The sequence below is a fragment of the Sorghum bicolor genome, chromosome 7 (genome assembly GCF_000003195.3).
Source record: "Sorghum bicolor cultivar BTx623 chromosome 7, Sorghum_bicolor_NCBIv3, whole genome shotgun sequence".
Taxonomy (NCBI): domain Eukaryota; kingdom Viridiplantae; phylum Streptophyta; class Magnoliopsida; order Poales; family Poaceae; genus Sorghum; species Sorghum bicolor.
This window is the reverse complement of record NC_012876.2, coordinates 29,201,972-29,219,149: the sequence shown is the minus strand read 5'-3', so window position 1 is coordinate 29,219,149 and position 17,178 is coordinate 29,201,972.

The following is a 17,178-nucleotide window of genomic DNA, read 5'->3' as shown; positions in this document are numbered from 1 at the left end:
ACGAGATCTCCCTGTGGGACCACGCGGGAAATTTCGGATCTGCGATCAGCCCGTCCGTGCTGTCTATGTTGAGGCAGGCTCTCTTTAACAGCTTTCTTTCTCGCTTGGACTCAGTGGAGACCTTGCCCCCGAAAATGGAGTGGACCACGTCGGTGGGGCTGACGTATTGGTGTCGGGGGTCCCTGTCTTGGTCCTCATCCTCATCTTCGTGGTCGTGCCCGTCGCGCTTGTTATTTTTCTTGGCGGAGTCCTCTTGGGCGGCCCGCCGTGTATAGATACTTTTGAGGACGCGGCACTCTTCCATGGTATGGTTAGACTTTGGGTGTAGCTGGCACGGTCCCTTCAACGTTTTGTTGTAGTCGTCTTGGTAGTCCTGTCGTCCATTGGGACGTTTGACCGTATTTACTTCGTGGTCGTATTCGCGAGGGCGCTTTCCTCTGAAGTCGTCGCGGCTGTCGCGCCGCCGATCCCAACCCTCTCGGTGATCGCGGTTGTCGGAGCGGCGGTGATTTCTGTTGTCGTAGCGACCACGACCGTCATCTCGCCGGGAGGGCTGGTCGGGGCCTCTCGCATCGTCTCGGATTAGTTTTTCTGCGTCATCAGCATCGGCGTAATTTTTAGCCGTGGCGAGGAGCTCTGCTACCGTTGATGGGCGCTTACGCAACAGCTTGTTCCTCAGCGCTTCATGGAAACGCAAGCCCTTGATAACGGCTGATATGGCCTCGTCATGAGAAATTTTCGGGATTTTGAGGCGCATATCCGAGAATCGTCGGATGTAATCGCGCAGAGGTTCATTCTTCCTGTCTCTTATCCTTTCAAGGTCATACTTGTTTCCGGGCTGCTCGCATGTGGCGATGAAGTTGTCGATGAAAGCCTGTCGTAGCTCTTCCCAAGAGTCGAAGGAGTCCTCGGGCAAGCCGAGAAGCCACTGATGACCAGCCTGGTCGAGGACTACGGGGAAGTAGTTAGCCATGACGTGCTCATCTCCTGCCGCTGATCGGACGGCGATTTCATAGAGAGTGATCCAGTTCTCTGGATTTTCCTTGCCGTCGTATTTTTTAAGTTTTTCGAGTTTGAAATTGCGGGGCCACACGACCTGGCGGAGGTGTGAGGAGAACTGCCTTAGGCCCGGAGGACCGTGAGTTGCATCGTACTCGATGCGGCGCAGGTTTTCGTGGGCTGCCCTCTCTGCGACGCGCCTGTTGATGCGGTCCCGGGCATCTTTGGGAGGGATGTTGTGGCGGAGATCCCTGTGTTGATTTTCTTCTTGGCCACGTGCGCGGTTCTGCTGGCGGCGGCCATCGGCGTCCCGACCACCATCGTCGCGCCGTGAGTCCCCTCGACGGTTGTCGGGGGAGCGGCTGCGGTGACGCCTGCTGGGTGAGGCCCGGCTACGATTAGTCTGGTCGGAGGCGGCTTCCGTATAAGAAACGTCCTGGACTCTCTTGAGCAGAGTGGCTGTCTGTCCCATTGCGGCGATCAGGTGTGCTCGGATGCTGGTCCGGACTCCCTGGCATTCGGGGGTGTCAGGAAGCCGATCCAGGTTGGCCATGGCGACAGCCACGTTGGCGCTTGGCGTTTTGTAGACCGGCTGGTCCCCGACCATGTCAAAGGCATCGTTGAGGTTACTTGGTTGCATCTGTTGTTGCTCGTCCGCACGCCGTCGGGCGCGATCGGCGTTACGCTGTTCGCGGAGTTGCCTCTGGTCATCTGTTTCTCCGTCAACAGCCGGTTCGTCGGCGCTGACATTGAACACAATATCCCCTCGCCGGGGGGGGAATATCGGGAATCGGTCGAAACCCGGAGGGTGTGAAGGAAAATCCAGGTCGTAGCCCTCGTCTTCGGTGTTTATAACCTCGGTGGGGACGGAGCCGGTGCTTGAGTTGGTGCTGGAAACCTGGCCGTCCCGTAGCTCTCGGATTGTCACCATGTTGACATGGTGACGATTGTTCCTTGTCGGCGACTAGCCCGCTTTGCTGAAAATGGATTGGACATGCTGTGAGTAAACAGAGGCCGAGTTGTTCAGGCCGCAAGGATAGTCTTCCTTTTTGAGCTCGACGGATCGTCCTGAGGGGGTTGAGGTTATCGTCAGGGACGTTCCCAGCCGTTCGTGTGTGGCGACACGAGTTGGCCGGCGGGATTTCGAAAAATCCGCTCGAGCAGCTTGGTCGGGCCGGCGCAGAACTCCATCTATTAGTTGGGAGACTTCGAGTAGCTTGGAGTCAGCGCGATCGAGCGCTTGGAGGAGGTCCGAGCAGTCGATCTCCTTTCCCTTGTAGAGTGGGAACGGTGGTCGGGAGCTTGGTGCCGTCATGCGAGTGGTCGGAGACGGCGTGATCTCAGATTGGATCTGGATCTCTTTCAGAACCGTGGTCGCGAAGCCGCCGCTGCACGTCGTCCACGTGACCTGGCCGACGGTGAACGTGAGGCCTTCGGGCACGGTCGCGGAAGCTGGGATCGTGACCATCTTGTTCGCCGGAAAAGTTGCACGCACACCCCCTACCTGGCGCGCCACAGTCGACGAAAGCTAGTCGGCAGTCTACCTTGGGGTATACCCACGGTAGTAGTTTATCGGTAGACGGTGCGCAAACTACGAACTCGATGGTGACGCAAGACACGGACAAGCTTTTTATCCAGGTTCGGCCGCCGAGTTGGCGTAATACCTACGTCCTGCGTCTGGTTGTATTGGATTGTGTTGAGAGATAATGATGTCCTAGGGGGGTCCCTTGCCCCTCCTTATATAGTCTGGAGGGCAGGGTTACAGATCTGGAAACTAATCCTAGTCGGTTACAATTGCCATAGATAATTCGATATCAATTCCTATTCTAACCGACTAGAATCCTGCTTGATCTCCACGTCTTGTTTCCTTGCGCGAAACTCCGAGCTGTCGGATCAAGCCTTGAACTTGTCTCGTAGTGGGCCAAGCTTCCTGGCTGAAGTCTAGCCGTAAGGGTATAGGGGTTTATACCCCCACAAGGCTGCACAGCTACCTCCCGACCAGCTTCAACTACCCGAGCAGAGGACCGCCAGGAAGAACTCAAAATCCAAGGAGCACAAGGAAGTGGAGCTGGTCGAAGGCAGCCCCGAGAAGATAGCCCTCATCGGGGCCAACCTGGACCCTAAATAGGAAGACGCGCTCGTCAGGTTTCTAAGGGACAACGTAAGCATTTTCGCATGGAAACCCGCAGACATGCCCGGCGTCCCACGAAACCTGATCGAGCACTCCTTAAATGTCTCGAAGACCGCAAGACCCATCAAGCAAAAGCTGCGACGGTTCGCTCGTGACAAAAAGGAGGCTATTAGGACAGAAATAACACGGCTTCTAGCAGCCGGATTCATAAAAGAAGTGTATCATCGCGATTGGCTAGCCAATCCGGTTCTTGTACGCAAAAAGAATAATGAATGGAGAATGTGCGTTGATTACACTGATCTCAACAAACACTGTCCTAAAGATCCTTTTGGTCTCCCTCGCATCGACGAGGTGGTCGACTCAACGGCCGGATGCGAACTCCTCTCTTTTCTAGACTGCTACTCTGGCTATCACCAGATCTTGCTAAAGGAAGAAGACCAGATAAAAACGTCTTTCATTACTCCTTTCGGCGCATACTGCTACATGACCATGTCATTCGGACTCAAAAACGCCGGTGCCACCTATCAAAGGGCCATCCAGCAATGCCTCCACGACGAGATCCGTGATGACCTCGTCGAGGCCTATGTAGATGATGTCGTCGTCAAAACAAGGGATGCAAGCACCCTAATCGACAACTTAGACCGAACCTTTAAGGCGCTAAACAAGTACAAGTGGAAGCTTAACCCCAAAAAGTGCATCTTTGGCGTCCCTTCCGGTTTACTGCTCGGCAACGTCGTCAGCCGCGACGGCATATGACCAAATCCTTCAAAAGTAAGAGCAGTACTCGACATGCGACCAACTAAAAATGTCAAGGATATTCAGAAGCTCACCGGATGTATGGCCGCACTCAGCCGCTTCATCTCAAGACTAGGGGAAAAAGGCCTCCCTTTCTTCAAACTCTTGAAGGCATCGGAAAAATTTTCTTGGACAGAGGAAGCCAACGCTACGTTCACCCAGCTTAAGACTTTCCTCACTTCACCGCCCGTTCTTACAGTGCCTCAGCCCAATGAAGACCTACTCCTTTTCATTGCTGCAACCGACAGGGTTGTTTCCACGGTAATAGTGGTCGAGCGGGATGAGCCAGGACATGTTTACAAGGTCCAGCGACCCGTTTATTTCGTAAGCGAAGTCTTAAACGAATCCAAGGCCAGATATACGCAAATACAGAAACTCATATACGCCATTCTAATAACATCGAGAAAGCTAAAGCACTACTTCGACGGCCATCGAGTCTTGGTAACCACCAGTTTCCCTCTCGGGGATATTCTGCGCAACAAAGACGCAAACGGCAAAATTGTAAAGTGGGCAATGGAGTTATGCCCGTTCTCTCTGGAATTCCAGAGTCGCACCACAGTCAAGTCTCAGGCTCTGGTCGATTTCATTGTAGAATGGATAGACCTTAACGAAACTCCCGTTCCCGACGTCTCCGACCACTAGTCGATGTTTTTCGACGGGTCCTTGAACATCAACGCTGCCGACGCTGGGATACTATTTGTGTCGCCTAACAAGGACAAGCTGCGTTACGTCCTTAGGATCCTCTTTCCGGCGTCCAACAACGTCGCCGAGTACGAAGCCTGCCTACACGGCATCCGACTAGCCGTTGAGTTGGGAGCCAAACGACTCTACGTCTATGGCGACTCCGCTTTGGTCATCAACCAGCTCAACAAAGAATGGGACGCGACCCACGAAAAGATGGACCTCTACTGCAAAGAAATTCGCAAGTGGGAGACCAACTTCTACGGCATAGAATACATCCACGTGGTCCGGGATAAGAACCAAGCAGCAGATGCGTTGTCAAAGTTAGGGTCATCTCGGGCCCAGATACCGCGAGGTGTTTTCGTCCAGGACATCCATGAGCCAAGTGTGGGCAATGACCCGCCCGAAAAGCAGCATATTGAGGCAATGCTCATAGACGACGTTACTCCGACAACCAGCAACCGCGATTGGCGCACCCCATTCATCAGATATATATCGGACGGGTCAGGCTTTCAGGATAAAACAGAGAACGAGCGCCTCATTCGACGATCAAAGAATTACATACTGGTGCACGGCAAACTTATGCGAAAAAATGCAAGTTCTGAAGTGCTGCTCAAGTGCATATCCTAGGATGATGGCATCAAGCTCCTAGACGAAATACACGCCGGATCCTGCGGCAATCATGCTGCCTCCAGAACGCTGGTCGGGAAAGCTTTCCGAGCAGGTTTTTATTGGCCAACCGCGGTCAACGACGCAGAAAAACTGGTCCGACATTGTGAGGGATGTCAGTTCTTCACTAAAAGGACCCACGTACCCGCTGAAGAGATCCAGACTATCCCGTCGTCCTGGCCTTTCGCCTGCTGGGGGCTCGACATGATCGGGCCATTTAAACCGGCCCCTGGCAACTTCAAGTTTGTTTTCGTGTTAATCGACAAGTTTTCAAAGTGGATCGAGTACATGCCACTGGTCAAAGCAACCTCCGAGAAGGCCATGGAGTTCCTCAATCAAATCATACACAGATTCGGGATCCCAAACAGTATAGTCACCGACCTGGGTACTCAGTTCACTGGCACCACATTTTGGGATTTCTGCGATGACAGAGGCATAGTCATAAAATACGTGTCAGTAGCTCACCCACGGGCAAATGGCCAAGTAGAACGTGCAAACGGAATGATCATCGACGCCCTAAAGAAAAGGTTGTACACCGAGAATAACAGAGCACCTGGTCGATGGATCAAAGAGTTGCCACCCGTGGTCTGGGGTCTCCGAACACAGGCTAGTCGGAACACCGGGGTGTCACCCTACTTCATGGTCTACGGCACCGAGGCTGTGCTGCCACCTGATATAACCTTTGGATCTCCAAGGATCGAAAACTTTGACCAGTCAACAGCCGACAACACCAGGGAACTCGAAATCAACTGCATGGAAGAAAAACGTCTAAATTCGTGCCTTCGAACAACAAAGTATCTTGCGGCAATCAGACGATACCACAATAGGAACGTTAAAGACCATTCCTTCGTGGTCGGCGATCTGGTACTCAGGTGGAAAACAAGCCAGGAAGGAATGCACAAGCTATCCACTCCCTGGGAAGGACCCTTTGTGGTCACCGAAGTCACTCGACCCACATCCTACAGATTGGCGTATCCATACGGAACACGCGTGCCTAACCCTTGGCACATAGACAGACTGCGCCGATTTTATCCATAAGTTATAGTAACTTTCGATTGAAAATGTCTTATAGCTGTCAATAATTAAAGTTTTTCTTTTTTGCCTACACTTTGTTACACGTAGAACTTGGAAAGTCCTCTACGGCGGAAAAATCTTAGCAACTACAAAATCAAATATAGTGGCACGTCACTCAGATAATTGTACAGCGCTCAAAGTAACAGTCATGACAAAAGCAAACTTTATTACAAACTTTACATACAAAGTTTACAATAAATACCCTGACGGGCAGACACTAGTCTACTCCTACAGACTACCCTAATGGCCTACTGCTTGGGCTGATCACCCGCCTGGCCTTGCTGCCCGGACGAAGGGGTCGGGGCCACCGGCGCCTGGCTGGTCGAGACCGCAGGCGTCGACCGCCCATCTCCCGCAACAGACGCGCCCGACAGCTCTCTGGCCGATCTGTCTGAACCCGGCTGGTCGGGGGGAGTGGCCGTCCCGCATAGATTGATGTCACCGATGACCGACGACGACAAGTCCAGCAGACCACCCTGAAGCTCATCCGCCTCCTGCGGGCCGACTTCCTTGGGATACCCCTTCTCCAGCCTGGTCAAGTCAACCAGGGGGTAGTGGGCGCGCACCATGCTAAGGATATGCGTGCCAGCAAACTCCCCGGCGTCCTTCACGAATTGCTGAAGCCAGTCCCACGCCCGTTGTGCCTTTTCAACTGGGGTCAATTTCGGCGCGCGGGGCTGGCTCTCCGGGAGCTCGGGGCTGATCAAGTCCAGGACCGGGGATACTCCTTTCCAGATCTTACAACAATTGACCTTCCAGGAGTCCTGGTCCTTGACCAGCTCGTCCGGGTGCTTTTTGGCGTTCACCTTGAGCACTGCAAATCAAGCAAGATGTTATTTTCAACATATCAAAACGAGCGATAAGCGGCAGATAACGGGGCGGCGCGAATTACCAGACAACTCCCGGTCCTTTCGGCTCAGCTCCTCCCCTGCTCGGCGTCCGGCCTCCAGCGCCCCGGCAAGCTCTTGGCTGAGCTGCTCTTTCTCCTGTCGGAGGCGCGCCACCTCCTCCTCCAAGCATACATGAACCATAACCTGGTCAGAAAAGCAAACTACGCAGCCACTCACAGCTTCTCGAAGCACCTAACTGTCCTGACCACTGCCGATATTGGTCGGCCAAGCGACGAGTGAGCTCGAGATGACGCTCCTCCTGGGCGTTCATCTCGGCCACCTTCTCCCCGACCTCCGACCGCAGCCGGTCCACCTCCGCGGTCAGGGCCTTGTTCTCGGCCACAATTCCTTCTATCTGGTCGAAGCACCTCTTCCGGTACTTCGCCGTTTTCATGGCGCCCTGCAAGAGGGTTGCATGTCAACCCAGCAAGATAATAAAAAAAAGGGGAAGTAGTCGCGCAGTGCAAAGAATCGCTTACCTTGACATCATCTACAAGACGTTTGGCCGCACGCTCCACCCTCGCGGCCTCCTCCGTCTCTGCGAGCTCTTCATGTCCAATAAAGTGGTCTCCGCATTGGCGCCACACATAGACGTGCTGGCGGCCATCACGGGGACGACCCTGGACCTCCTCCACGTCGTCGTCAGAGGCCTCCCGGGGCTCCTCATTTGCCGCGCTGCCTCCGGCGGCGGTCGAAGGCATCATGGGCCCCCCGCCTAGGCCAGCGGGGCTCACGGGTGAAGAAGTCCCTGCTCGGGGCGGTGTCGGGACCCTCCCTTCTTCGGCTGGAGTCGGGATTCGGCCTTCCTCCTCAGCAGCAGAGCTCGGGGGAGGGGTCCTTGAAGCCTCCTCGTTCCTCGGTGGAGTACCCGCCGCAGCACTCGCCGGGGCAGACTGCCCCTCAGCGCCTGTAGCAGCAGTTGCCGCCGTAGGCTGATCTGTGGCCTGCGGCGCGGCGTCAACGGTGGCAGGCTCGGGCGCCCCCTGGCCGGTGGCGTGGTCGGGGTTGACATCCGACGCTGCGCTAAAAGAACAAAGTATTATCTTAAAAAAAAACGCCAAAGTGCGTAAGTCGAGCACTTACAGGTCTAATCGACGGTGGGTCGCAGTGAACCTCCTCCTAGCCCGGCCGGTCGGCGCCTGAGCCCCCGTCTCTGCGACGCGCGGCACAGGAGGGTCGCTGGCCACTCGATCAGCAGTGGTCGACACACTGTCCGGATGGCTACGAGGCCTCCGGACCAGCGACGGTGTGGCCTCCTCCTCTTCGTCGTCGTCATCGGTGATCCGGACGAGCCGACGGCGCTTTGGCGCTTGACTGCTCTCTGCCGGCAGCGTCGGCGCAGGCGAAGGATCTATTGCCAGCGGCCTCTTCCCCGCCACTCTCTCTTCGGTGGTCGGGACGGGGAGGGCCTGGTCCTCTTCACTACTGGTGTACCGATCACACCGTGCAGCGTCTTCCACCGGCGGATCCTCCCCTGCGGGGTCCTCCATCCTAGTGGCAAGTGACACATACACTGTGCACCTGTCAACATCTCCGATCTGCAAAAAGTAACACAGACAAGTCAGCATCCGACAAAATAACGAACGCTAAGGAGACACAATCAGTAAAGGACATTACCTTAGGGGCTGGTCGTCCCAGCTTGAAAGCCTGCACCCGATCACTACCACGGATGAAGCTCCCGTCAGCAAAGTTGAACAGCTCGTTCAACAATTGCTGCACCTCTTCCTTGTCCAGGACCTCAGGCCTCATCTAGTCGGGTCCTGGCTTCCGGCGTACTCATACGCCGAGTGCACCCTCTTCTGGCAGGGCATCACCCGGCAGCAAACAAAGTTGCCGACCACTCCTAGCCCGTCCAAGCGTGACCAGTCGATCAGCTTCATCAGGTCCGCTATTTGGCCGTCGAAGCCCGGGCGGTCGGTCCAACTGACCCTCTTCTCGGGGATGTACCCCACCTCACAGAACGTGGAGCTGCTCGGCTCCTCCCTGACGTAGAACCACTTCCTATACCATTCGGTAAGAGAGGTGTTCCACGGACATCTCAGGTACCGGTTCTTCATCCCGTCCCGGAGATTGAGGTATACTCCACCTGCAATCTTGGAGCCTCCAACTGCTCCCTTCTTCCTTAGACAGAAAAGATAACGAAAGAGATTGAAGTGCGGCTCTATGCCAACATAGGCCTCGCACAAATGGATAAAAGTGGAGATGAGAAGAATTGAGTTCGGGTGCAGATTGCAAATCCCGATCTCATAATACAAAAGAAGACCCTGAAGAAAAGGATGAACAGGAACCCCAAAACCCCTCTTAATGAAATCTTTGAACACTACAATCTCACCGGCGCGGGGGTCGGGGTAGCTCTCCCCTTCCGGCGCCCTCCAGCCGCCGAGCTCCGGGCTGTGCAGTAGCCCCATGTCGACGAGGTCACCGAGGGATTTTGCAGTGCTGCAGGATTTCTTCCATTCCTTGGCCATTAGCTCGGCCCTTTTCTTGGAATCGCTTTTCGCCATTGGAGATGCGGGAGTGGTTTCGAGTTAGGAGGGTGCAGGAGGTTGCAGAAGGCGAGAGCGGAAAGCTTGAAGGCAATGGCAGAGTAAGTAATGCGAGGTTAATGCCAGGATTTTATAAAACGCAACTCCACCGCTCCCACTTCCCGCATTCTTGGGAAGTGGGCGGGCCCAACGGCGACGCGGCGTTTCGGTTTTCAATGATTATCGACAATTAATGCGGCGGAGTTTTCGTACAAATTAATGGTTTCCTTTTCTCACTTCCGCAAAGAGCGGCTGCACAGTTGCCATGCTCAACTTTTCATGCAGCCATCTAACATCCCGTCAGGTGGTCTCGTCACGTCAACTTTTATGTGGTGAATTTTTTCAAAAACAAGCAGACAAAAATAATAGAGAGTCAACAATCCGAGGACTGCACCGACCACCGAGCACTTGATGCTCGGGGACTGGACGCACAGACTATCAACTTGGACGTTCAAGGACAACTCCGACCACAGAGCACTTGAAGCTCGGGGACTGGTCGCACAGTCTATCAACTCGGAACTTCAAGGAATGCACCGACCACCGAGCACTTGACGCTCGGGGATTGGTCGTTAAATTTGTTCGGACTGCACCGATCACCGAGCGCTTGATGCTCCGGGGCTAGTCGCTTAGTCTGTATGTTCGGGAATCAGCAGGCTGTATCGATCTCCGAGCATTGTACACCCGGGGACTGGTTAAATTGATAAGTCTATTCGATGGTAATCGAGCATGAGACACTCGGGGACTGGAGAATTTTAAATTTTTAGACCTTGCTACAAGGCTCATACTTCGCCTTCCAGCAAGCTCGGGGACTACATCGGTACGATGCATCTGGCGATGCATCCCAGTTTCAGAACTACTTTGGGGAATTCTCTTTTGACCCTGGCACCACGTGTCTACGTCACCTACTACCAGGCTCGGGGACTAAGTGGCCACACTTCACCTTGCGGTGAATATGCTTACTTTTTTGAGGACTATACTTTTCAAAAAAGTAAAGTGGGCACACTTCACCAAGAAAGAAATCTTTTTTAATTAAGAGCACCATGCATTCTTCGAACAACCTGCTTCTTCGATGTCAATGTTGATCAACTGTCTTTTGAGTTGGTCAAAATACCGTTGCAACTGTTTGGGCGATTTTCCTACTTATTGAAGACGTCAAGCCTCACTGATCGAAGAAGCTCAAGACGGCGTGTTACATCACAATACATGGTGCTCGGGGACTAGCTGTGGGGGGATAAACCCCTATACCTTTACGGCTAGACCTGGGCCAGGAGGCTTGGCCCATTACGAGATAAGCTCAAGGCTTGATCCGACAGCTTGGAGTTTCGCGTAAGGAAACAAGACGTGGAGATCAAGCAAGATTCTAGTCGGTTAGAATAGGGATTGATGTCGAACTATCTATGGCAATTGTAACCGACTAGCATTAGTTTCTAGATCTGTAACCCTGCCCTCCGGACTATATAAGGAGGGGCAAGGGACCCCCCTAGGGCAAGTTATTCTCTCAACACAAATCAATACAACCAAACGCAGGACGTAGGTATTACGCCAACTCGGCGGCCGAACCTGGATAAAAAGCTTGTCCGTGTCTTGCGTCACCATCGAGTTCGTAGTTTGTGCACCGTCTACCGATAAACTACTACCGTGGGTATCCCCGAAGGTAGACTGCCGACCAGCTTTCGTCGACAAGTTGGGAGTCAAACGCCTCTATGTCTATGGTGACTCTGCTTTGGTTATCAACCAGCTCAACAAAGAATGGGACGCGACCCACGAAAAGATGGATCTCTATTGCAAGGAAATTCGCAAGTGGGAGACCAACTTCTATGGCATAGAATACATCCATGTGGTCCGGGATAAGAACCAAGCAGCAGATGCGTTATCAAAGTTAGGGTCATCTCGGGCCCCGATCCCGCGGGGTGTTTTCGTCCAGGACATCCATGAGCAAGCGTGGGCTCCGGCCTGGTCGAAAAGCAACCTACGGAAACAATGCTCATAGACGATGCCACCTCAACAACCAGTGGCCGTGATTGGCGCACCACGTTCATCAAATATATATCGGACGGGTCAGGCTTTCAGGACAAAACAGAGAACGAGCGCCTCATTCAACGATCAAAAAATTACATACTGGTCGACGGCAAGCTTATGCGGAAAAATGCAAGTTCTGAAGTGCTACTCAAATGCATATCCCAAGATGATGGCACCAAACTCCTAGAGGACATACATGCTGGATCCTGCGGCAACCACGCTGCATCCAGAACGCTGGTCGGGAAAGCTTTCCGAGCAGGTTTTTATTGGCCAAACGCGGTCAGCGATGCAGAAAAACTGGTCCGACACTGTGAGGGATGTCAGTTCTTCGCTAAAAGGACCCACGTACCTGCTCACGAGATTCAAACTATCCCGTCATCCTAGCCTTTCGCCTGCTGGGGACTTGACATGATCGGGCCATTTAAACCGGCCCCTGGCAACTTCAAGTTCGTTTTCGTATTAATCGACAAGTTCTCAAAATGGATCGAATACATGCCACTGGTTAAAGCAACCTCTGAGAAGGCTGTGGAATTCCTCAATCAAATTATACACAGATTTGGGATCCCAAACAGTATAATCACCGATCTGGGTACTCAGCTTACTGGCACCACATTTTGGGATGACAGGAGCATAGTCATAAAATACGTGTCAGTAGCTCACCCACGGGCAAATGGTCAGGTCGAGCGCGCGAACGGAATGATCATTGACGCCCTCAAGAAAAGGTTGTACACCGAGAACGACAGAGCGCCCGGTCGATGGATGAAAGAGTTACCGGCTGTGGTCTGGGGCCTACGAACTCAGACCAGTCGGAACACGGGAGTGTCACCCTACTTCATGGTTTACGGCACTGAGGCAGTCCTGCCGTCTGACATAACCTTCGGTTCTCCTAGGATTGAAAACTTCGACCAATCAACAGCCGACAACGCCACAGAACTTGAAATCAACTGCATGGAGGAAAAGCGTCTAAGTTCTTGTCTCCGAACAGCAAAGTATCTTGTGGCAGTCAGGCGGTACCATAACAGGAACGTCAAGGACCGATCTTTTGTGGTCGGTGATCTGGTACTTAGGTGGAAAACAAGCCAAGAGGGAATGCACAAGCTATCCACCCCCTGGGAAGGACCCTTCGTGGTCGCCGAAGTCACACGACCTACATCCTACAGATTGGCATACCCAGACGGAACACGCGTGCCTAACTCTTGGCACATCGACAAACTGCGCCGATTTTATCCATAAGTTCTAGTAACTTTTGCTTGTAAATGTCTTATTGCTGTCAGTAAAAAAAGTTTTCCTTTTTGCCTACACTTTGTTTCACACAGAATCCGGAAAGTCGTCTGCGATGGAAGCTCTTAGCGACTACGAAATCAAATGCAGTGGCACGTCACTCAGATAGTTGTACAGCGCTCAAAATAGTAGTCATGACATAAGCAAACATTATTACAAACTTTACATACAAAGTTTACAATAAACACCCTGACGGGCGGACACTAGTCTACTCCTACAGACTATCCTACTGGCCTACTGCTCGGGCTGATCACCCGCCTAGCCTTGCTGCCCGGACGAAGGGGTCGGGGCCACCGGCTCCTGGCTGGTCGAGACCGCAGGCGTCGACCGCCCATCTCCCACAACAGACGCGCCCGACAGCTCCCTGGCCAACCTATCTGAACCCGGCTGATCGGGGGGAGTGGCCGTTCCGCATAGATTGATGTCGCCGATCAACGTCGACGACAAGTCTAGCAGACCACCCCGAAGCTCGTCCGCCTCCTGCGGGCCGACCTCCTTGGGATACCCCTTCTCCAGCCTGGTCAAGTCGACCAGGGGGTAATGGGCACGCACCATGCTAAGGATATGCGCGCCAGCAAACTCCCCGGCGTCCTTCACGAACTGCTGAAGCCAGTCCCACGCCCGTTGCGCCTTTTCAACTGGCGTCAATCTCGGCGCGTGGGGCTGGCTCTCTGGTAGCTCGGGGCTGATCAAGTCCAGGACTGGGGACACTCCTTTCCAGATCTTACAACAATTGACCTTCCAGGAGTCCCGATCCTTGACCAGCTCGTCCAGGTGCTTCTTGGCGTTCACCTTGAGCACTGCAAATCAAGCAAGATGTTATTTTCAACATATCAAAAAGAGCGATCAGTGGCAGATAACGGGGCGGCGCGCATTACCAGACAGCTCCCGGTCCCTCCGACCCAACTCCTCTCCTGCTCGGCGCCCGGCTTCCAGCGCACTGGCAAGCTCTTGACTGAGCTGCTCTTTCTCCTGTCGAAGGCGTGCGACCTCCTCCTCCAAACCTGCATGAATAATCCTCTGGTCAAGCGAAGTCAACCAACACAACTACAAGCAGCTGCCTCAGAGTGCGAGACTAACCTTCTCGCTGCCGAAACTGATCGGCCAAGCGTCGGGTAAGCTCGAGACGGTGCTCTTCCTGAGAACTCATCTTGGATACTTTTTCTCCAACTTCTGACCGAAGTCGGTCCACCTCCGCGGCCAGGGCCTTGATCTCGGCCACGATGCCTTCTATCTGGTCGAAGCACCGTTTCCGGTACTCCGCCGTTTTCATTGCGCCCTACAAAACGAATATGTGTCGACCAAGCAAGACAACGCACAAAATGTCCAGCAGTGCAAAGAATCACTTACCTTGATTTCGTCCACAAGACGTTTGGCCGCGCGCTCCACTCTGACGGCCTCTTTTGTCTCGGCGAGCTCCTCATGCCCGACAAAGTGGTCCCCGCGTTGGCGCCACACATATACGTGTTGGCGGCCATCACGGGGACGACCTTCAATCTCCTCCACCTCGTCGTTGGAGGCCACCTGGGTTTCCTCGCCCGCAGCATCGCCACCGGTGGTGGTCGTAGGCATTACAGGCCCCTGGACCAGTCTCGGGGAGCCTGCAGTCGAAGTGGCTCCTGCCCGAGGCGGCGTTGGGACTTCCCTCCCCTCGACGGGGGGAGGGGTAGGGGTTCTGCCCTCCCTTTCTATGGCATTACTCGGGGGAGGCACCTCCGTAGCATCCTCGACCCTTGTCGGGCCGCTGGCTGTAGTCCGTGCCGCGGCTGGGAGCCCCTCGGTGCTCTCAGGCACAGCTGCCGCCCCAAGCTGCTCCGCGGTCTGCGGCGACGCGTCCTCAGCAGCGCAAGTAGGCTCGACCACACCCTGGCCGGCGGGGTGGTCGGGGTTGACATCCGACGCCGCGCTAAAACGAACAAAGTACTATCTTTAAAAAAAACAAACTCTGCAAAGTACGTAAGTCAAACACTTACAGGTCGGATCGACAGTGGGCCGCAGTGAACCTCCTCCTAGCCCGGCCGGCCGGCACCTGTGCCCCCGTCTCTACGACGCGAGGCGCAGGAGGCCCGCTGGCCACCCGGTCAACAGTGGTCGGCGCTCTGTCCGGACGGCTATGAGGCCTTTGGACCAGTGACGGTGCGGCCTCCTCCTCCACGTCGTCGTCGTCGGTAATCCGAACGAACCGACGGCGCTTTGGCGCTCGGCTGCTCTCGGCCGGCAGCGTCGGCGCCGGCGAAGGATTCGCCGCCATTGGCCTTTTCCCTGCCACTCTCTCCTCGGTGGTCGGGACGGGGCGGGCCTGCTCCTCCTCACTGCTGGTGTACCGAGTACACCGAGCAGCGTCCTCCTCTGACGGATCTTCCCCCGCAGGATATTCCATCCCGGGTGCCAGTGACACATACACTGTACACCGGTCAACATCTCCGATCTGCAAAAGTAACAAAGACAAGTTGGCGACTGACAATAGCAAATGCTAAGGAGAAATAAACAGTAAGATACCTTAGGTGCTGGTCGCCCCCACTTGAAGGCTTGCACCCGATCACTACCACGGACGAAGCCTCCGTCCGTGAAGTTGAACAGCTCGTTCAACAACTGCTGCACTTCTGTCTTCTCCAAGACCTCGGGACGCATCCTGGTCGGGTCCATGCTTCCGGCATACTCGTACGCCAAATGCACCCTCTTCTGGCAGGGCATCACCCGGCGACATAGAAAATTGCCAACCACGCCCAGCCCATCCAAGCGCGACCAGTCAATCAGCTTCATAAGGTCTGCCACTTGACCATCAAAATCTGGGCACTCGGTCCAGCTTACCCTCTTCTCGGGGATGTACCCCACGTCGCAGAACGTGGAGCTGCCCGGTTCCTCCCTGATGTAGAACCACTTCCTGTACCATTCGGTCAGGGAAGTGTTCCGTGGACAGTGCAGATAGCGGTTCTTCATCCCGTCGGGAAGGTTGAGGTATACTCCACCTGCAACCTTGGAGCCTCCAACTGCTCCCTTCTTTCTTAAACAAAAAAGATAGCGAAAGTGATCGAAGTGCGGTTCTATGCCAACATAGGCCTCACACAAATGGATAAAAGTAGAAATAAGAAGGATTGAGTTCGGGTGCAGATTGCAAATCCTGATCTCATAATACAAAAGAAAACCCTGAAGAAAAGGATGAACAGGCACCCCAAAACCCCGCTTAAGGAAATCCTCGAGCACAACGATCTCACCGGCGCGGGGGTCGGGGTAGCTCTCCCCCTCCGGTGCCCTCCAGCCGCCGAGCTCCGGGCTGTGCAGTAGCCCCATATTGACGAGGTCACCAAGGGACTTTGCGGTGCTCCGAGATTTCTTCCATTCCTTCGCCATCAGCTCGGCCCTCTTTTTCGAGTCGCTCTTCGCCATTGGAGGTGTGGAGGTGGATTCGAGTTAGGAAGGTGCAGGTGATTGAAAGAGGCAAGAGTGGAAGGTGTGGAGGTAATGGCAGGGTAAGCAGTACAGGGAAAGCTGTCGAGATCTTATAAACCACAACTTCACCCCTCCCACTTCCCGCATTCTCGGGAAGTGGGCGGGCCATACGGCGGAAGCGACGTTTCGGTTTTCAATGGTTATCGACAATTAATGCGGCGGAGTCTTCGTACAAATTGATGGTTTCCTTTTCTCAAACCGCGCAAAGGACGGCTGTACAGTTGCCAGGCGCAACTTTTCATGCTGCCATCTGACATCCCGTCAGGAGGTCTCGTCACGTCAACTTTTATGTGGTAAAATTTTTCAAAACAAGCAGACAAAAAATAGTAGAGACTCAACAATCCAAGGACTACACCGACCACCGAGCACTCGATGCTCGGGGACTGGTCGCCCAGTCTATCAACTCGGAACTTCAAAAGACTACACCGACCACCGAGCACTCGATGCTCAGGGACTGGTCGCCCAGTTTATTAACTCAGAAATTCAAGGACTGTACCGACCACTGAGCACTCGATGCCCGGGGACTGGTCGTCAAACTTGTTAGGACTGTACCGACCACTGAGCACTCGATGCCCGGGGACTGGTCGTCAAACTTGTTGGGACTGCACCGACCACCGAGCCCTTGATGCTCGGGGACTGGTCGCCTAGTCTATTAGTTCGGGAA